The sequence below is a fragment of the Galleria mellonella genome, unplaced genomic scaffold, assembly GCF_026898425.1.
Source record: "Galleria mellonella isolate WM207_F2 unplaced genomic scaffold, CSIRO_AGI_GalMel_v1 utg63, whole genome shotgun sequence".
Lineage (NCBI taxonomy): Eukaryota > Metazoa > Arthropoda > Insecta > Lepidoptera > Pyralidae > Galleria > Galleria mellonella.
The window spans coordinates 15,008,662-15,028,089 of record NW_026442130.1 but is presented as its reverse complement, the minus strand read 5'-3'; the positions used below and the strand labels follow the sequence as shown (position 1 = coordinate 15,028,089).

Here is a 19,428-nt window from a genome sequence, read left to right as displayed (position 1 = left end):
CCATAGTTATCTGCATAGTTTCCATTGCACGAGTGAACAAAGATATAGGTATTTAATGTAAAACACGAATTAACACAGATACGTTCACCAATCGGAATATAATGGCGAGTAAATCAGGGTAACAGGCGAATAGCTTATTGTGGATAATCGTATTAAATTGGTCCACTGTAGAATGTTGAATACCTATTGTATTGTAATGATTTTAAATGGTTGCTGAGAATGGTGGACGGATAAGTGTATTTATTTGGGTATTGTGTATATATATATGTGTATTTATATGTCGCAACTCGTTTAGGAAACATGTACATATTTATTTGGTTTCTGTTACTAATAAGTAGCTTTTGTATTTTTTTTTTCAATGGATGGAAATGGATTGGTCACCCCGCCTGCGCTATCGGGATACGCTGGCGGTATACCAGTGAGGGATGATAGGTGAGAATGAAGGAGGTTATTTGGCTTTCATCGTGATAAATTCATCAAAAATTAACCACGAGGCTTTTCAGGGGGAACCGCGTGGAGGTCGACCTGTTAGGGTATATTGCTAGTTATGGGTCTGTTGAATCTCATTACTAACAATCCTTGTGCCTATATGTAACATGTCAATTAATTTATGTGATAAAATTACATTACCTTACATTGGAACCGTGACTGTAGTGGCTGTAATTCGAGGCGACGACATTGGTATGCAAACTAGACGGGGCCGCTTCACCTGAAGCCTTATTTATTATCACTGATTTTGGCAATACACGACGCCATAATGGTAGCGTGAACGTAGCTGTTTTCGGACTACTCTAATACTGTTAAAAGTTTTGTTAGCACATATTATATTTTAATGTAATAACTATCGGTTTTATTTGCGTGTAAGTAGATTGAGGAAGCTCAACTCACGCAGTCAGGCTCGCGCTCCCGTTAGTCGCTCATGAATAAGGGTCACGAATTGATCTCGAAACTAGTCGACGTAAGTTAAACCGGTAGTTATTATATTAAAATATTCTAATACTGTTGGCCGCAGACGGCCTTTGTAGTTTCACTGAATGCGATGATCATAGCGCCCTATTTTAAAACATTGGTATGTTTTTTAACCAAATAGAATTGGGATCACATTAAATAAACCTTGAAAGGACATTGCCGTACCTACTGGTCGTAGCTTTTCCGTTAAAGGAATATTTTTTCTACTAAAAATAAGGCTTTTTTCCCGAATTGAATAATTTACTGCCTCGACTGCATGCTGTCGTGATAGTAAGTTTAGGTGCGACTGAGGTACTTTATCTCAGAAACCCACAAAACTGATATAAAAGGATAAAATTATTTGCCTGGTAACCCTTTGCAATTTGGTTATAGATTAAGTGATTGAAGAATATGATTACTGGACGACTATCTTCAGCATAGGTAAAATCAAAATATCTTTGTTCTTTAATATTGATAATAACTTACAATATACTTGGTTTCTAGAAACATAATATTAAATACAAACTATTTTTTTTTTAATTCACGTCCAACCATTTATATGTAAAACGATCAAAATGAAATGTTTCATGCTTCAGTGGGGTTAGTAAACTTATCATCAAATGAGCAATGAAATTTTTGTACTCTGAGAGGGTACTTTCAGGTGATGAACAGTAGAGTGTGAATAATATGTAATTAGTAGATTTTCATCATACAATTATGCATAAGTGAAAACTACTATGTTTTGAATGTCATTATTAAAAGATTTAGATCAATCATCCATAGTAAAGCTATAGTTTGCTGCTATTATATTCAACAATGGCAAAACTCCAATTTGCGATTAAATTATGATATCTTAATTTCATTACTTCATATAAATTACAATGTGGTCGTATTGTTGAAAAGAAAAAAAACAATAACCAAAAAGAAATTACAATATTATTTTGAGACGCGGCAGACACGCCCCGAATAACTAATCGTGTGTTGTCATTTATTTATAGTGTACGCGGGGGTGCGACCGCGTCCCCGCTGCGATAATCCAACTGAGATTCGCGGGACTAGCGCACACTTGCGACTGTGCAGCTCAGTTTAATGTTTACAACACAGATCTAAAGTGGTCTGGAACAGACGAAATATGTATTAACGTTGCATGTTTTTAAATGGGTGATAATGGAATGGTAACCCTACCCGCGCTATCGGTATACACTGACGGGGCACCAGTGAAGGATGATAGGTGAGGATGAAGCAGGTCAGTCAGCCCATCGTGACGAACAGAATTGTTCACGATGGTTTCCAGGGGGAACCATGTGGAGATCGACCTAATAGGGCATATTGCTGGCAGTGGGGCTGTCAAACTCCATTGCTAACAATCCCCCCCCCCCTTTAATGATACATTTTAGAGAACGTTAGTTCCTTCTAAAACTCCGTCCCCTAATCATGCTGTACAACTACAAGCGACCTCTGTTGCACGCAATGCGATTATAAGTTTGATACTTAGAAAAAGAACTCGTGACGTGTGCTGTTGTGTTAAAAAAAATTCGAAAGTCAGAAAAATAGTGTCCTAGGACTAAAGAAAAGGCAGCAGAAGAAATCCAATAAGTCCTTTTTATTTCCTTTTATTTGGTTCTCTAGCAAAACTTTGTACAAAAGTCGTTCGCTTGGGCACTTCTGTCCAATTCGTGTTTCTACCGTGAAGAAGTTGTGTTTGCATGGCTGTGTTTCAGTTTGAAAGGTGGGATATGGCGTGAATTTACAGGGTACAGAGGAATAACACCTGAGTCCTCAGGAATGGTAACGCATGGGGGTATCATGGGCGAAACAGTATAATCTGTTATGTCCATGGTACTGCTCATGTCTATAGGCGACGATTACCATTTTCCATCAGGTAGGCCGTCAGCTGGTTTTCCATTCTAAGTTGCATAAAAAAATGTTGGAAAATCATACAATTATGCAATAGGAACTAGATGAGCGTACCATACGCTCAGTTGGCTCTTCATTACATTTCCTCGTGCTTACGGCCGTGTAAGTTTTTCAATTGAGTCAGTTGCGGGCCGCAGCCACGCCGGGCCCGGTGGAAAGTGCTCTTAAACTTTATTGCCCCTATAAACACAACTCGTTGAGGTCCAAGCGTTTATACAATTTCAAATACTTGCTTTATACGAAACGGTACTGGGATGCGGTCACATCTACACTAATATTATTATAAAGAGGAAAGATTTGTATTTTTGTGTGTATGTATGTTTGTAATGAATAATCTCAAAAACTGCTTTGCTGATTTCAAAAATTCTTTCACCATTAGAAAGCTACATTCACCCTGAGTAAGATAGGCTATATTTATTGCTAGAAAAGATTAGGGATTCTTACTAAAACTTTAGTAACGTAACTTGAGGTGTAAAAAAATGCTATAAAATATCTTTGGTCGCGTGCGCTGCGAAAACTATTGGTGATAGAACAAAAGTATGTTCTACAATATTGAAGAAAATATCAATAACTACAAAAAACTTCGCGATAGTATGTCTAACTGTTATCGTTATGTCACAATAACCACTTTTTAAAATGTTGTAAAAATGTCCACTCGTGCGAAGCCGGGACGGCCCGCTAGTGTTTTATATAGAATGAAAAACAAACGATCTAACTGATGGAAAATGGCAACCGTTGTGGGAGCACCAAGATCATGTTCAATAACAATCAATGAAATTAAACAATTCCCAAGGAGTATAGTTGAAATCTCAATTTGTCTATGTATTTTATCGCAGTTAATTTTGCATTTTTTTTTATAGGTGAAAATGGTATGGTAACCCCGCCTGCGCTAACGGGATACGCTGGCGGAGCACCAGTGAAGGGTGATAGATGAGAATGAAAACAGGCCAGTTAGCCCATCATGATGAATTCATCAGGAATTAACCATGATAGTTTCCAGGGGGAACCGCGAGGGGGTCGACCTGGTTGGGTATATTGCTAGCAATGGGATACTTAGTCTCCATCACTAACAATCCGTTTCCCCCCGTTAATTTTGCATTTGCAGTTGCAATGTCAAAATCAGTTCAAAAGTGTCAATGTAAGAGTAATAGAGTAACATTTATACAGAAAATACGCGTCGGGAACCTTCATCTTTTAGAAATTATTAAGAAATATACCCATCGAAGGTTTATATGATAAAAATAAAGTCATAAATAAAATATCCGGCACGATGTCATCGTGTTTTTGCTGCATGTACGCGTCCGCGCTTTGATATTGACCAGATAAGTTGCGCGGGCGCACGGCAGTTGCTCATTAATGCCACATTGTATTTAACAAGATGGCACTCAATCAAGCGAGGCGCGGCTGCGTCCGCGCAGTCGAATATGCGAAACTTTATTTATACTTTTTTTTATACAACTTAAAATGGCAAACAATCTGACGGCCCACCTGATGGAAAGTGGTAACCGTCGCCTATACACATAATAACCTATAGACATAAACAGTACCATGGACATAACGGAGTATACTGTTTCACCCATGATATCCCCCATGCGTTGCCATTCCTGGGGACTCACGTGTTATTCCTCTGTACCGTGTAAATTCACTGCCATATCCTTCAAACTGGAACACTGTTATGCAAACACAACTGCTTCACGGTTGAAATACGAATGGGACAGAGGTACCCAAGCAATCGACTTTAGTAGTCTCCCTTTGGTACTTATCTGTATACTTATCTATCTTTATATGTAGGAATACATGATTATATCATATCAGCCTTTAACTGTCCACTGTTAAACATAAGCCTCCCCCTTGGGGGGTTTTGCCAGTAGTTGCCACGCTTGGCAGATGGATTGGCAACCGCAGTTAGGCTTTAGAGATGTTTTAAGAGGGACGCTGCTGCCCATCCCATCGCCCTCCCTTAGTCGCCTCTTATGATGTTCATGGGACAAAAGAACGTTTTACCTAAACTTACGAAAAATACAAACAAAAAATAGCAACTTTAGTCATAATAAAACATATCGTCATAGTCGTTTGCACGTTCGTCCATCAATGCAATCAATAATATATATATATATATATATATATATATATATATATATATATATATATATATATATATATATATTATCTATTGTATATACACATATTCGTGCAATAAATGATTAGGATTTGATTACTAAAATATCATTATCAAAATCGGCTCATTCTTAGATGGACTTCTCATTTTGGAAATGTTGAAAAATAATAGTAATTAAAAGACTGTAATTCCGTTATTTTATGCCAACGAAATAAAGCTAACAGCATCGTGCTAGACAGTTAGACATTTCACGTCTAGCCTTTAATGTTACGACGTTCTTGCCACGGTCCCTCGACAGCGCGTTGAGATATGTCACTTGTCACTTCAACAGATACGTACTTGCGACTTGTATCTATGTACTTTACACTTATACATAATGTATCTACTCGTGTTCATTCTATTCACGTGGGAACAGCTTCGGTTTAAATATCACGAGTTCGCACTGAACTGGTTGAGTTCGTTTTTAGATTATTGGTAAAACTTTCTTCAGAGAACTTGGTTTTTAAGGTGTTTTTTTTTATGCAACTTATAATGGCAAATAAGCTGACGACCCACCTGATGCAAAGTGGTAACCGTCGCCTATAAACATGAGCAGTACCGTGGACATAACAGAGTATACTGTTTCGCCTATGATACTGCCCATGCGTTGTCATTTCTGAGGACTCAGGTGTTATTCCTCTGTACCTTGTAAATCCATTGCCATGTCCCACCTTTTAAACCGAAACACAGCCATGCAAATACAACTGCTTTGGCTTTGTCACGACTCAAACTCGAGAGACTTGTGTCTCGTAATAAGTTATGATTGAGGCGATAAAAAGGCCTCTATGATGGTAATCTGTTACTACAGAGTCTGGAATGAAAACCTAAAATAGCAGGGGCACTCCGTATTATAGTCTCCAGAGAATACCATGAAGAAAATTCATTCCATAACTTGAGCGTTTACGAGAGGAAAATCTCAGAAATTGTACGTGACGATCATTTAGATTCTAAGGTGTAAGGATGAGTGACCTGTCAACAGCAAGAGGAGTGACGTTTAAAGGTAGCTGTGGACATCATGTCAAATAATTCTTTAGTTACACAGGAAAAAGAATATGTCCTTTCATCTTCGACTTGGGGGTTCTGTTTGTAAACTTAAATTTTTTACCAAAGGAGGTAATAAATATAAGTCAGCTACTTTTGCCTCTGTCCTTCTCGTGTATTAGTTGCAATTTAATTGTGCTTACTCAGTTATGTTTAGGTTTCAAATGGATATGCCAGTGAAATTCCAGTTTCACCAGAGGGAAACTTTGTACAAAAGTCGATTGTTTGGCTACCTCTGTCCTATTCGTGTTACCGTGCTACCGTGAAGCAGTTGTGTTTGCATGGCTGTGTTTCGGTTTGAAGGGTGGGATATGGCGTGAATTTACAGGGTACAGAGGAATAACATCTGAGTCCTCAGGAATGGCAACGCATGGGGGGTATCATGGGCGAAACAATATACTTTGTTATGTCCATGGTACTGCTCATGTCTCTAGGCGACGATTACCACTGTTCCATCAGGTGGGCCGTCAGCTTCTTTACCATTCTAAATTGTATAAAAAAAAAGTGTACGGAGGCGTTATATGTATACTAGTCTTTAGAAAAAGCTACGCATAAGGGAAACTGTGGGTACTATATCCATAGTGCTGTATATGTCTACAGACAACCGTTATCACTGGTCATCAGGTGAGCCGTCAGCTTGTTTTCTATTCCAAGCTTGTTTTTTTTTTTTTATAATAGCAAGGGGCCATCCCGTCCTAAGCTAACATACGACCAGTATGCAGCTCTTTCATAAAAAACCTAGCTGCAGCCAGGTGGTGTCTCCGCAGTGTTACTGGTTAAACTAGCTACGGAAGCATTTAACAATAAAGCGCTTGCAGTTACGGTGCGCGGGCGCATTCCCACGGATGCAAATTGGCGCATCGCAGTGCAACGGTGATGCTATCGACCGGTGCCGGGTTCAATCCACTGTTTATAATATTTGTGGCGACATTCTGTTTGTACGTATTAAAGTAGGAGTTCGTGTGATGTTAATATTAATACATTGTTTTTTCTTACTAATATTGTAGAGATCTGGGGGAAAGGGATTGTTAGTAATGGGGTCTAATAGCCTTATTACTAGCAATATACTCTCTCAGGTCAACCTCCACGCGGTTCCCCCTGGAAACCAACATGTTTAATTCTTGTCGAATTCATCATGGTGGGCTAACTAACCTGCATTCATTCTCACCTATCATCTTCCACTGGTGCCTCGTCGGTGTATATCGATAACGCGGGTGGGGATACCAATACATTTTCACTGATTAAAAAAAAATTGTAGAGATGGATAGATTTGATTTTTGTATATTTGTTTATAATGGATAAATTCGAGAATTACTTAACACTTTTTAAAAATATATCATTACCATATTAGTCTTTAACTGTCCACTGCTGAACATAAGCCTTGGAGGATTTTACTAGTAGTTGCCACGCTTGGCAGGCAAATTGGCAATCGTTGTTAAGCTTTAAAGATGTTTTAAATGTTAATGTTATTGTTTAAAGATATCTTTCATTTACAGAAAGCTGCATTTTATTTAAAAAAAAGTACCGTGGATCATGGTTACCAACTTTAAAAAGAAGTAGTTTTTTCTAATTGTTTAATGTATCAAAGCTACTCTTAGAGTTTTAAACGCTCTAAGTAGCTACTACATTTATAATATATTTGTGGTATCCATTTTTGTTTTCAACCGACATTAAAAATAGGAAGGTTCTTTAATTCGGTTGCAATCTTTTTTATGTTTGTTATACCATAACTCTGTCTGTTGTAAAGCAATTTGGATTTTTTTTACATAAATATACTTATAGACAGGTTTCATAGAAATTTTATAAAAATGGGTATCTGTAGTTTTTTTTATGGGTGAAAATGGTTTTTTTTTTTTTTTTTTTTACAACACAGGGGGCAAACGAGCGTGCGGCTCACCTGATGGTAAGTGACTACCGCCGCCCATGATCACCCACAACACCAGCGGCATTGCAGGTGTGCTGCCGGCCTTTTAAAAAGGAATATACTCTTTTCTTGAAGGTTATGTTGTCGTATCGGTTCGGAAATACTGCTGCTGGAAGTTGATTCCAAAGAATGGTTGTGCGTGGAAGAAAGTGCCTTGAAAAACGCACGGTGGAAGACCGCCACTCGTCCAGATGATTGGGATGAAACTTTAGTTTGTGGCGGTTTGTACGGTGGTGAAAATCAGCAGCAGGTATCAATCCGAACAATTCCTCAGAACACTCCCCATGATGATGTATGATAACTGCGCCTGCGCTAACGGGATACGCTGGCGGAGCACCAGTGAAGGGTGATAGATGAGAATGAAAACAGGCCAGTTAGCCCATCATGATGAATTCATCAGGAATTAACCATGATAGTTTTCAGGGAGAACCGCGAAGAGGTCGACCTGGTTGGGTATATTGCTAGCAATGAGATTCTCAGTCTCCATTACTAACAATCCCTAACCCCTGGTATCTGTAGTTTAGTTTTTAAATAACAATAACTGGTTTTACCACATTTAAAGTCGGTTTTATTTTGTGGGACACATTCTTAAATTATTGAACGTCAAAAATGAGTCATTAATTCATCTATATTTTCTTGTATGTAAGTAACATAATATCTTCGTCTCACGCCATTTTGTATTTTTCTACAGTCGGTAACAGTTGCTTCCGTTTTGGTTTCATAACAGCTAATAATAATTTAATCACTATTGAAGTCAAAAGTTTTTGCGAAAACATTTGTTACCATTTTATTAATCTTGTCAGAAATAACATAAAACAATATCTAAAGTAATATCAGAACAAATAGTGAATTAAAACTTACCGTTATAACGAAGTCACGTAGATTTCTTTCTCGTCCTTTACACTGAAACACTTATAATTTATAATTTTCTATAAACAAAAAGAAACTGTGAAATTTTTAAAGGTGTCACAAACACAGTGGTTTTGAAAAATCTTCTATCCTTTGCATTTTTAATTATCTATGGTATAAAGGTATGTGAACACTATTTGTAATAAGCATAAAGCTGTAGCGAATCGGTGGCGGCCGCCGTTTGCCCCGGGCCCAAGTGGGTGCCTTGCGGACCACCGTTACGAAATAAATTCCTCGCTGCCCACACGCGTCCCGCTCGTATCCTGTTTCTTAAACGCGACTAATGTAGATTGCCATCTATTTTGCTGCTGCCACATACTTGATATGTGCCAAATTATTTTATTACGTGGATGAAGATAGAGGAGTTTTTAAATAGGTGATAATGGAATGGTAACCGCCGTTTACGATATCAGTTTACGCTGACGGTTTTTTTTATGGATGATAATGGAAATGTTACCCCGCCTGCGCTATCGCTATACGCTGGCAGGGCACCAGTGATAGATGACAGGTGAGGATGAAAGCAGGTCAATTAGCCCATCGTGACGAATTTCACAAGAATTAACCACGATGGTTTCTGATAGGGTATATTGTTAGTAATGGGGCTGTTAGATCCCATTATTAACAATCCCTTCCCCCCACGCGGACGGTGAACCAGTGAAGGACGGTACGTTAAGATGACCACAGTATTATTACTGTGCTATATTGGCATGTTTTGGCCGTGTGGTCATTCGTGGGTGTTGTAAGAACCGACTAAAGGAGGGCGAAGGATAGGCAACAGCGTCCCTCTTAAAACATCTCTAAAGCCTGACTGCGTTTGCCAATTTGCCTGCCAAGCATGGCAACTACTGACAAAACCCCCCAAGGGGGAGGTTTATGTTCTGCAGTGGACAGTTAAAGGCTGATGATATTTAAAAATCGAACAGAACTATATCATGCTATAAAAACAGTTGAATTTAGAACCTCTGAAAATACATATCACATGTAATAAATACTTATGGATTTTATTATGGGAGTTCTTTAGATTATGTAGATAGAGCATCGAGTCTTAAAAAAGAATCCATTTTTTGTTAGCTAATTGACAATTAGCTGACGCGTTTTTTTATCAGTGTTCTATATACTTACGCGCATTCTCGATTCTCGATTCTCGACATCTATATTTAATTATTTAATAAATAAAATGAGTACAAAATAAACCAAGAAGTTAATAAAGGAAACACTCATAACTATTTGTCACGCAAAACTGTATGAAAAAAATGACCTGCTTTTCTCGAAGCATTTGTATGGAGTTGATGGACTCTATTTATATAATCTAAGGGGAGTTTTCTAAAATTTTCTTAAACACTTTTCAAAACACAATTAAACCTGTACCTTTCTTGGCATGTTTAGTAACGCATATCAGTACAAATAGATGTACTATATATGCAGCCCGCCCTTTAGCGCATTCCTTCAGTCACTGTAGACAGTGTGCCGCGAGCCGGCGTGCGTGCCGCCCGCCCTAGCCGACGTATTTACTGCCCGCCCGCCCAACGCGAACTTACTTACGTAAAACGAACTTTACACGTAATCTTTCAATGTTTACAGTGAGTGTGTAATTATTAACGGTACATTAAATAAAAATAACATTTATTGTTGTTAGTAATTCTTTTATGGGTTTTATTTATGTGTGAATATATTATTGAATCTTCGTTGTTGAGTCTTTTTGGTGAATTGTTAATGAAGATGTGTGTATTGAAAAGGTTTTGAAGATGTTGTGAGTAGACACCGTGAACATATCGAGAATAAATAAGGTAATGTTAATATATATTATATTTTAAATGCTTTAATGTTTCAAATATAAGGCATATTACCTATTGCGTGCAAGTAGTGAATAAAAAAATATTCTCTCCATTTGTTTTATCAGTATGGTTGACCGGATTTCCTCTTTTTGGAAAATATTAAAAAAATCGTTTCCAACATTTAATATACACACAGCAGAATTATTAAACATAGAGAAAGAGAGAGAGAAGTGAGAGACGTAGTAAAAACAAAAAAAAATACAAGAAAAATCCTACTACTAACTAGTAATATTACTTTATTACTAAAAGAGCTCTTTTCCAACGAACTTTAAACATATACATATTTTGATAGTCAAAAAGCAGCGTCTATATAATGAATCAATCTATGTTGACTAATAATCTTACTATTTTAATGTAATAACTATTTACTACATGAAAATACAATATGTTCTTATAAAACTTTTACCTACTTTAATTAAATTTAAACCTTATAAAATATTATTTATTTATTATAAATTATTTTAAACAAAACACTGATGATCACAAGATGTTAAGTACAATATATATTATAAATTTATAATGCGAAATTGCATACCTACATGTAGATTTATAATTTTACAATAAAAAAGCAGTTGAACTAAATATAAATATTTTAAACTGGCTCGGCTTCGCACGGATAGATATAATTTTAGAAAATAATATAATAATTATGTAGGCGTATGTATGAGGGGCCTACAATATATAGCCTGCGTTACTATCTGATAATATAGCTTTCTATAGGTGAAATGATTTTAAAAATTAATTGAGTAATTTTTGAGCTAATCGATTACTAACAAACAAATAAACAACCGAATCATTTATTTTTATAATATAACTTTTACTGGGTATTATTTGGTTCATTTTTAGCTGTACGGTTATTACCCTTGTACATTCTACAGTTTTCTTTCAGCTTCTCAAAGGTTGACTGTAAGAGATCCCTTTATGGGGTAAGTCTGCCATTGTATATTAAATCACTTAATGTATTCAGTATGAATTGTGTACAATAAAGATTTTACAATACAATACAATTAGTATAAAATAATATTATGACATAATTTTAATGATGAATGAGACATCATAACAACAACGTTTCCACCTCTTATTGTACGCACACTGCCCGCTGGTAAATACGGCTTTTTTCCACTCAGAGTTTGCTGGATGAGAACTCTTCTAGAGTTAAGCTCGCCTGTTGAAGGTACATCTTCCATTAAAAATAAATTTTAACTCCAATTAAACTATAGTCAAAATAAATTATAACAATTGAATCTAAATGTAACTTCTTTACGAATTCTTTATTTTTTATTGTTTTTTACGCAACTTAGAATTTTCAAACAAACTGACGGAATGTAATATATACATGAACAGCATGGACATAATAAAATATACTGTGATGTACATAATAGTTATCATATATTGCCATTTCTGAAGTCTATGGTGTTATGGTTGTCGTCTTGTGGTTCATGTATAGAATGGACCCCCCGTGGATGCGACTAAGGGAACATAATGGTCGAGGAATGGGTAGTAGAGTCGTTTTTAGAACATCACCAAGGTCTAACTGCTAATCCATCTGCTAAGCGTGGCAACCATTGGCAAAAACTCCTTATGGTGGAGACCTGTGTTCAGCGGTGAACAGTTAACGGCTGGTATGGTGATTATGATGTTATGCTTTCATTATCTGTAATATCCTACTCTTTAAATTGAAACAGCTGCTTCACAGCAGAAACACAAGTGGGACAGACGTACCCATACAGACGCTTATTGTACTAAGCTAAATTATAATACTTAAGTTTCCCTCTGAATTAATATAAGTATATCTATACTAATATTATAAAGAGGAAAGATTTGTTTGTTTGTTTGTAATGGACTAACGCCAAAACTACTCCACCTATTTTAAAAATGATTAAATATTTTAATGTATCTAATATAAATATGTACACTAAAGATTTAACAATACAATTTTTTCACCTATAGAAAGCTAGATTATCAGCGAGTAACTATATATATATATATATATAAAACTTATTTTGAAAAATTCAATATTCGAGCTTCGCACGGGTAAGCTGGGCCGGATCGATAATCTACCAAAACATGAATTCATCGTAATAGAAAATTTAATAATAACATTTCCGTTGTTATTTCACTCTAAAGAGAAAAACAGTCGTGATCTTATGACTTATTACATTGACTCATTTGTACTGTGTATTACAATGTGCAGCGCAACCGCGTACTAAATATAGCGGCCGACTGTACCTACGCTCTAAACAAACATTAAATCTGTCGCGGACTGCACGCGACGCCGCTCTGCAATCGACAAGTGTACTCGCCTCATTGCTGACTTGCTTCAAAACTAAAGCTAACCGACAGGCGAGTTTTCGGATTCCTTCGTCGTTGTATCGTGTATAATTTAGTGACAGAAATATCCTGTATGAATAAAGCCTAACCTTACCAAGTTGCGAATTGGTAGAGATAAAAAAATAATAATAACTAATTAAAAAAAGAAAATAATAGGTTACACAGTTACAACATTTTAATTTCTTGATATTGTATCAAGGCGTTGATATATTATTAAAATGTAAATAACATTTTAATGTTATGCCATTCTTATTTCCAACTTAGTTCATATGAGTGATCTTACGTGATAGATATAACATAAATAGCTTATGTGTTTTTCCATTCCAAATACTACGTGTCTACTACTATTGTTGGTTGAGGGATTATGTCGTTAAACGGTAACACACAAACAATGAAATTCACTTTGTGTGAAGTATGTTTAATTCATTTCACTTCGAGTACAGTGTAGGTAATCTTACACTTGAAGTAATTAGCAATAGATTTAAGCATTATTTAGCGAATCAGGCAATAAAGTATAATTTTTTTTACTTATAAGATATTTGATAAACTTGTGTTGATTTTTTAATAGAAAGAAATAGATTTATAAAAACAGAAAGAAATAATTAAATGAACGTTGGTATAGCCAATGTTATATTCTGACACCTAGTCCAGAAAACAGTTAAAAAAACAAACGAGAAATTCGACTGTGCTCCAGAAACATTTTTGTATGAGTATGTCTTAAAAAATAGCATGTTTTAGGTAATCTCTGGACTTTGGTAAAATCTAGTAATACAAATGTAAGTTTGTTATTTGAATGTTTGTTACTGAATCATGCTTAAACGCACAACGGATTTGAGTGTAATTCGTTACATTCTAACTTAAAATATAGAATCAAACTATATATAGGATCAGACAACCCAGTGCAATTAGAAAGCTACCTAGTTGTATACCTACACGCCAGTGATTTAGTGGTATGGAACGCTCCTCAAGCCGGGAGTCCATTCCGGTACACGTGGCGGTTTCGCCTCCGCCGGATATCCAAACAAGCGAGGTTTCTTGTGTTTACATTACCAACACCAATATGGGTTCAGAATACGCTGCGTACGCGTTTATGGGCACTCAGTTCGATTGCTGCGTAGAGTTATACATTTTTTTTTATATTTATATTTGCAAAATAATTTTTAGAACTTTGTATCTATAAAGCATGCAAATTTTTATAACTAAAAAAAAAATAGATAATAAATATGCATATATTTTTTTTACGATTTCAAATGTCAGAAATTATGTTTCTGTCAGATTAATTTTAACGTTTTTATATGATTTGTTATTTTAATAAACATTTTTCCATTTTAAATATCTTTAATTTTGCAGTAAGGCAAACTAGAAAAGTTAATCTATTGTCAACATCTCTAAGTACTTTTTTCTATGCAACTTAGAATGGCGAACAAGCTGATGGTCCATCTGATGGAAAGTGATAACCGTCGTCTATAGACACGAGCAGTACCATGGACATAATTAAAAAAATATTACATAGAATTTTACTGTGTATTAAAGTTTAAATAAATAAATAAAAGTTGAGAAAGGCGCAAGAGAGGTGTGATGGTAAATCTTTGGAGTAACTTTTCTATGCAAAGTGGGCGCCGGCGGTTGGACGGCCGGGCGCCGGGGCATGCTCGAAAGCCGTTCGATATTCTATTAAGATAGCGGCCCTTCCTCCCTCATTGCGTTACTGTTCGCCATATTTTTGTCATCCACGAAATCTGTCAACGTGAGATATGATGTCTTGTGGTTTGTGAAGGTTTAGATACGGCGTTGTGGGTACTTTTATATTATATATGTATGTAGGTTAAGTTTGACCAACACACAATTTAAAAGAAAACTATTTGACTACTCAATTAATAATTGTTTTTATTCTGTAAAAAAAAATTTAAATAATTGTAATTTATGATACTGGACACTGTAAAACATAATAATAGATAGATAGATACTCTTTATTTTTTTTAATGGGTGATAATGGAGTGGTAACCCCGCCTGCGCTATCGGTATACACTGGCGGGGCACCAGTGAAGGGTGACAGGTGAGTATGAAGGCAGGTTAGTTGGCCCATAGTGACCAATTGAACAATAATTAATCACTATGGTTTCCAGGGGGAACCGCGTGGAGGTCGAGCTGATGGGGTGTATTGCTAGCAATGAGGCTATTAAACATCATTACTAACAATCCCTTTCCCCCCTAACTACCTCGTTAGGAGTTATAATGGTAAATACATATTTTAAAGTTGTTTTAAATTTGAATTATGTGGGGGGAAAGGGATTGTTAGTAATGGAGACTAGAAATCCTATTGCTAGCAACATACCTAACCAGGTCAACCTCCACGCGGTTCCCCCTGAAAACTATAATGGTTAATTCCTGATAAATTCATCATGATAGGCTAACTGGCCTGTTTTCATTCTCATCGATCACCCTTCACTGGTGCTCCGCCAGCGTATCCCGTTAGCGCAGACGGGGTTACCATACCATTTTCATACAACAAAAAAAAAAATTGAATTATGTATAAAAATAGGCCGCATCTAAATATTGTGAGGTGTACGTCACCCTTGACAGCTCGTCGCGTCGCAATATGAATATTGTTCAAAGTGATTTGTCATAAATTGAAAGGAAAGCTGTTACCGTCAAGTGGTTGTTGAGCTTTTTGAAAATATCTTTTGTGCCTATTTGCTGATAAAGGTACCTACTGGTCTCATATATTTTTAGCACAATAACGCTGAAAAATAGAATTCTAAAGCGCTCGATTTGAAAATTGACTCCACTTTCTATGTATTTTATTTTGTGTTCTATATTTTACTTTTATAAAAAAAGAAATAATAAACAAGATGTGCAATGTGCTAGTTGCCAGTAAGTTAGCAACAAACTTAAAACTTTTTACCATTTTTTTATTCGATATTTAATTCACGTACTTTTCACACTGAATTAAAAAAAAAATACTGTACTAGGTGTTATCTTGCGTAAGTCCATATCACTGGTTATTTGATTACAATTATTTTGTTTAATTCCGCTACCATTAGTATATGTGCGACTGCCAACACTCGAAGATTGAACACCACTATTACTACCAGAAGTTCCACAACCTAACGGTAGTGGAATTAAACAAAATAATACTAATCAAATAAGCAGTTAAACTTATGGTGAAGGTATGGGTAGCAGCGTCCCTTTTAAAATACCTGTAAAAACCTAACTGCGACTGCCAACCCTCCTGCCAAACGTGGCAACTACTGGCAAAACTCCCCTTATAGGGAAGGCATGTTTTTTTTTAATGGATGATAATGGAATGGTAACCCCACCCGCGCTATCGGTATACACCGGCGGGGCACCAGTGAAGGATGATAGGTGAGTATGAAGCAGGTCAGTTAGCCCATCGTGATGAATTCAACAAGAATTGTTCACGATGGTTTCCAGGGGGAACCACGTGGAGGTCGACCTAATAAGGAATATTGCTAGCAATGGGGCTATCAAAGTCCATTGCTAACAATCCCTTTCCCCCCTAAGGAAGGCTTACGTTCAACAGTTAACAGCTGAAATAATAATAAACCAGTTCAGATAATATAACGATGAAACTCATAAAATCCTAAAGAGTACAGGTCCAAAATACCGACAACTGTGGTGGATGTGGACAAGATTGCACCTTTCGGTTGCAGTGTGCAGTGTGCAGTGTGCAATGTGCAGTATCAGCTATCGATACTTCCACTTAGTAATTATTATTGAACAGGTCGTGTTCATTGCATACTCACGTGATAAACAGTCCTGTAATACCATTAATCTAGATATTGCGTCTGGCCAGGGTTGCCCGTTATTAACAATATCATTTAAATATACTCTATGGTTTAATACAACAAACCATAGTACTTCCATATCATCGTCATCTTTCTACCCTTATCCCAATTATTTGGGGTCGGCGTAATATGATTTTATCCATATTACAAAAAGATTTGGTTTTTAGTTTTACGACCGGCCACCTGCCTGACGTCAACCCTCTTTGGGAACTTCCATATAGTCCTGAATGAAGAATGTATGAAACGTCTAAATGTCCAAGGAGTGGTACAAGGCAAACGTTCTCTGGGTAGATCACTAACGCGATGGACTGACCTCATCAAAACGACCACACAGCAGTCTATTGTGGAACGCTCTCGCTCGTCTGTGAGCAGAAGTAGATGGAGACGCATTGCGAGGACCTCAGTCGCGAAGGAGGGCCTCGTCGACGATCCACTATCATTATTAGAACCACGACAACTCTGTCAAGAGTATACGACTGAAGGGAGATTGTTCAATAACAGATATAATCTATATAAAATAGTAATTAATTGCTAAATATGTTGCTAAGAGCAAAAAATAAAAGCCGGAAGGCATACTGGGAGAATATGGAGTATGGAATATGGAGTATCTAGCGTTAATCGTGCTATTAGGTGTGCTCTTTTATATCGCATCACAAGAATGAGCCAGCGACTGCCTTCCTACACGATAGACCGTCAGCGTTCGCGTACAATAAGATTTACAATTCTTGCATGAACCGTATCGTAATGTGTTTTCTTCGATCAAATGTCAGATTTCGACAACCTTCCCTTTTCGGTTGATCGCGTTCATGGACCATATTATCCCTGTGTCCGCTCAAGGTGCTTTGGTCACATGCCGTGCTCTCATAAAAAAAGTGGCTAAGTACTGATTGGCAGTCAGTAAATGATCAGTGAGAAATCTTACTAAACAATTGAAACTTCTTGTTTTTTGTTTAGTTTCAAGTAGCAGCCCTATATCGCCGCATCCGCTCGGTGCATCACGAACAAGCTATTACGGAGGAGCACCGCTGCTGCGCTGATCGTTTCGTGTACTAAGCGTTGCTTTGCTTTAATGAGCTTTTAAACAGTAACTGTGCCCTCTGTTGTTATTTATTATCTGTTATTTGAATGTGCTTTATATTTTATAATTTTAAACTGCTCCCATAAAGAAGTGGTGCTAAAGCTTGTTTTTGTTCCTGTTTACGTTAAGTGCTGTATTCTCAAGTTTTGAACATTTTTTTAATAGTTCTTTTTTCGATCGATAAAATACTTTTGTGTTGGTTCTAAATTCACTTCTGTTACTTTCTTTACTTCTGTTATGATTGAAATCACTGGTTTTTGCCGAGCAATTGTTATATGAGATATCTAAAATTTGAGAATAAAGATAAAAGAATCGGGGGTTTCTCTTAAGTTTAAACATAACTATGTTCTTTCTGTAAATATTTTTCAGTTTCATTTAGCTTATACATTTATATAAAAAAAAATATCATAAATGTAAGAGACTCGTAAAAAGTGTGGTGAGTATCAAAGCATAGTTTTGAAAATCTTAATTTATTAAAATTCCAAATATAATTTTCGATACCTATAGGATTTGTATTTCGAGTTCTTCTCTTAGATGACACCCTAGTACTGTACGGTGAAGAGTTCCCTTAATTGCTTCTTTCGATATTTTAAGGACGAAAAGAGTAGCTTACATAGTTCAGCAGATACTATAGTTTATTTTGACAGAGTTTAATGAAAAGGTAACCAAGTTTTAGTAAACTTATCAGAGGAACTGTCTCTGAAAGAAATTAAAACATTCAATCCAGAGGGAGACTTTGTACAAAAGTCGATTGCTTGGGTACCTCTGTCCCATTCGTGTTTCTGCCGTGAAGCAGTTGTGTTTGCATGGCTGTGTTTCGGTTTGAAGAGTGGGATATGGCGTGAATTTACTGGGTACAGAGGAATAACACCCGAGTCCTCAGGAATGGCAACGCATGGGGGGTATCATGAGCGAAACAGTATACTCTGTTATGTTCATAGTACCGCTCATGTCTATAGGCGACGGTTACCACTTTCCATCAGGTAGGCCGTCAGCTGTGTTTACCATTCTAAGATGTATAAAAAAAATCGATTCAACAAAATCAAAAAAATTTAATTAATTATATTGACTTGTACTACAATTGTACATTTATTTTAATGGATGATTATGGCCACCGCGCCTGCGCTAACGGTATGACACTGGCAGAGCACGAGAGAGGGATGAGGTGAGGATGAAGCAGGTCAGTTGGACTATCATGATTAATTTAACAAAAATAACAATAGTTTCCAGGGAAACCGCATGGAGATCGACCTGATAGGACATACTGCTAGCAATGGGATTGTTAATTCCCATTACTAACAACGGCTGTGTGGTCCCGGCATAGAATAGGCCACCCTTTCCTTTCCCGTGGGAGTCGTAAGAACCGACTAAGGGAGGACGAGGGATGGGCAGCAGTGTCCCTCTTAAAACATGATTAAAGCCTGATTGCGGTTGCCAATCCGTCTTCCAAGCGTAGCAACTACTGGCAAAACCCCCCC

General features: G+C 36.8%; 1 protein-coding gene across 1 annotated transcript in view; it reads right to left on the bottom strand.

Moving 5' to 3' along the window:
- The window catches only part of LOC113511835 (solute carrier family 22 member 1-like), a 135,332-nt gene extending 126,249 nt beyond the window's left edge, over positions 1 to 9,083 (bottom strand). The window contains exon 1 of the mRNA XM_052899759.1: positions 8,850 to 9,083. The gene's annotated coding sequence lies outside the window, so the exon portion shown is untranslated. The remainder of the gene's footprint in view (positions 1 to 8,849) is intronic.
- Positions 9,084 to 19,428: the final 10,345 nt, after the last annotated feature.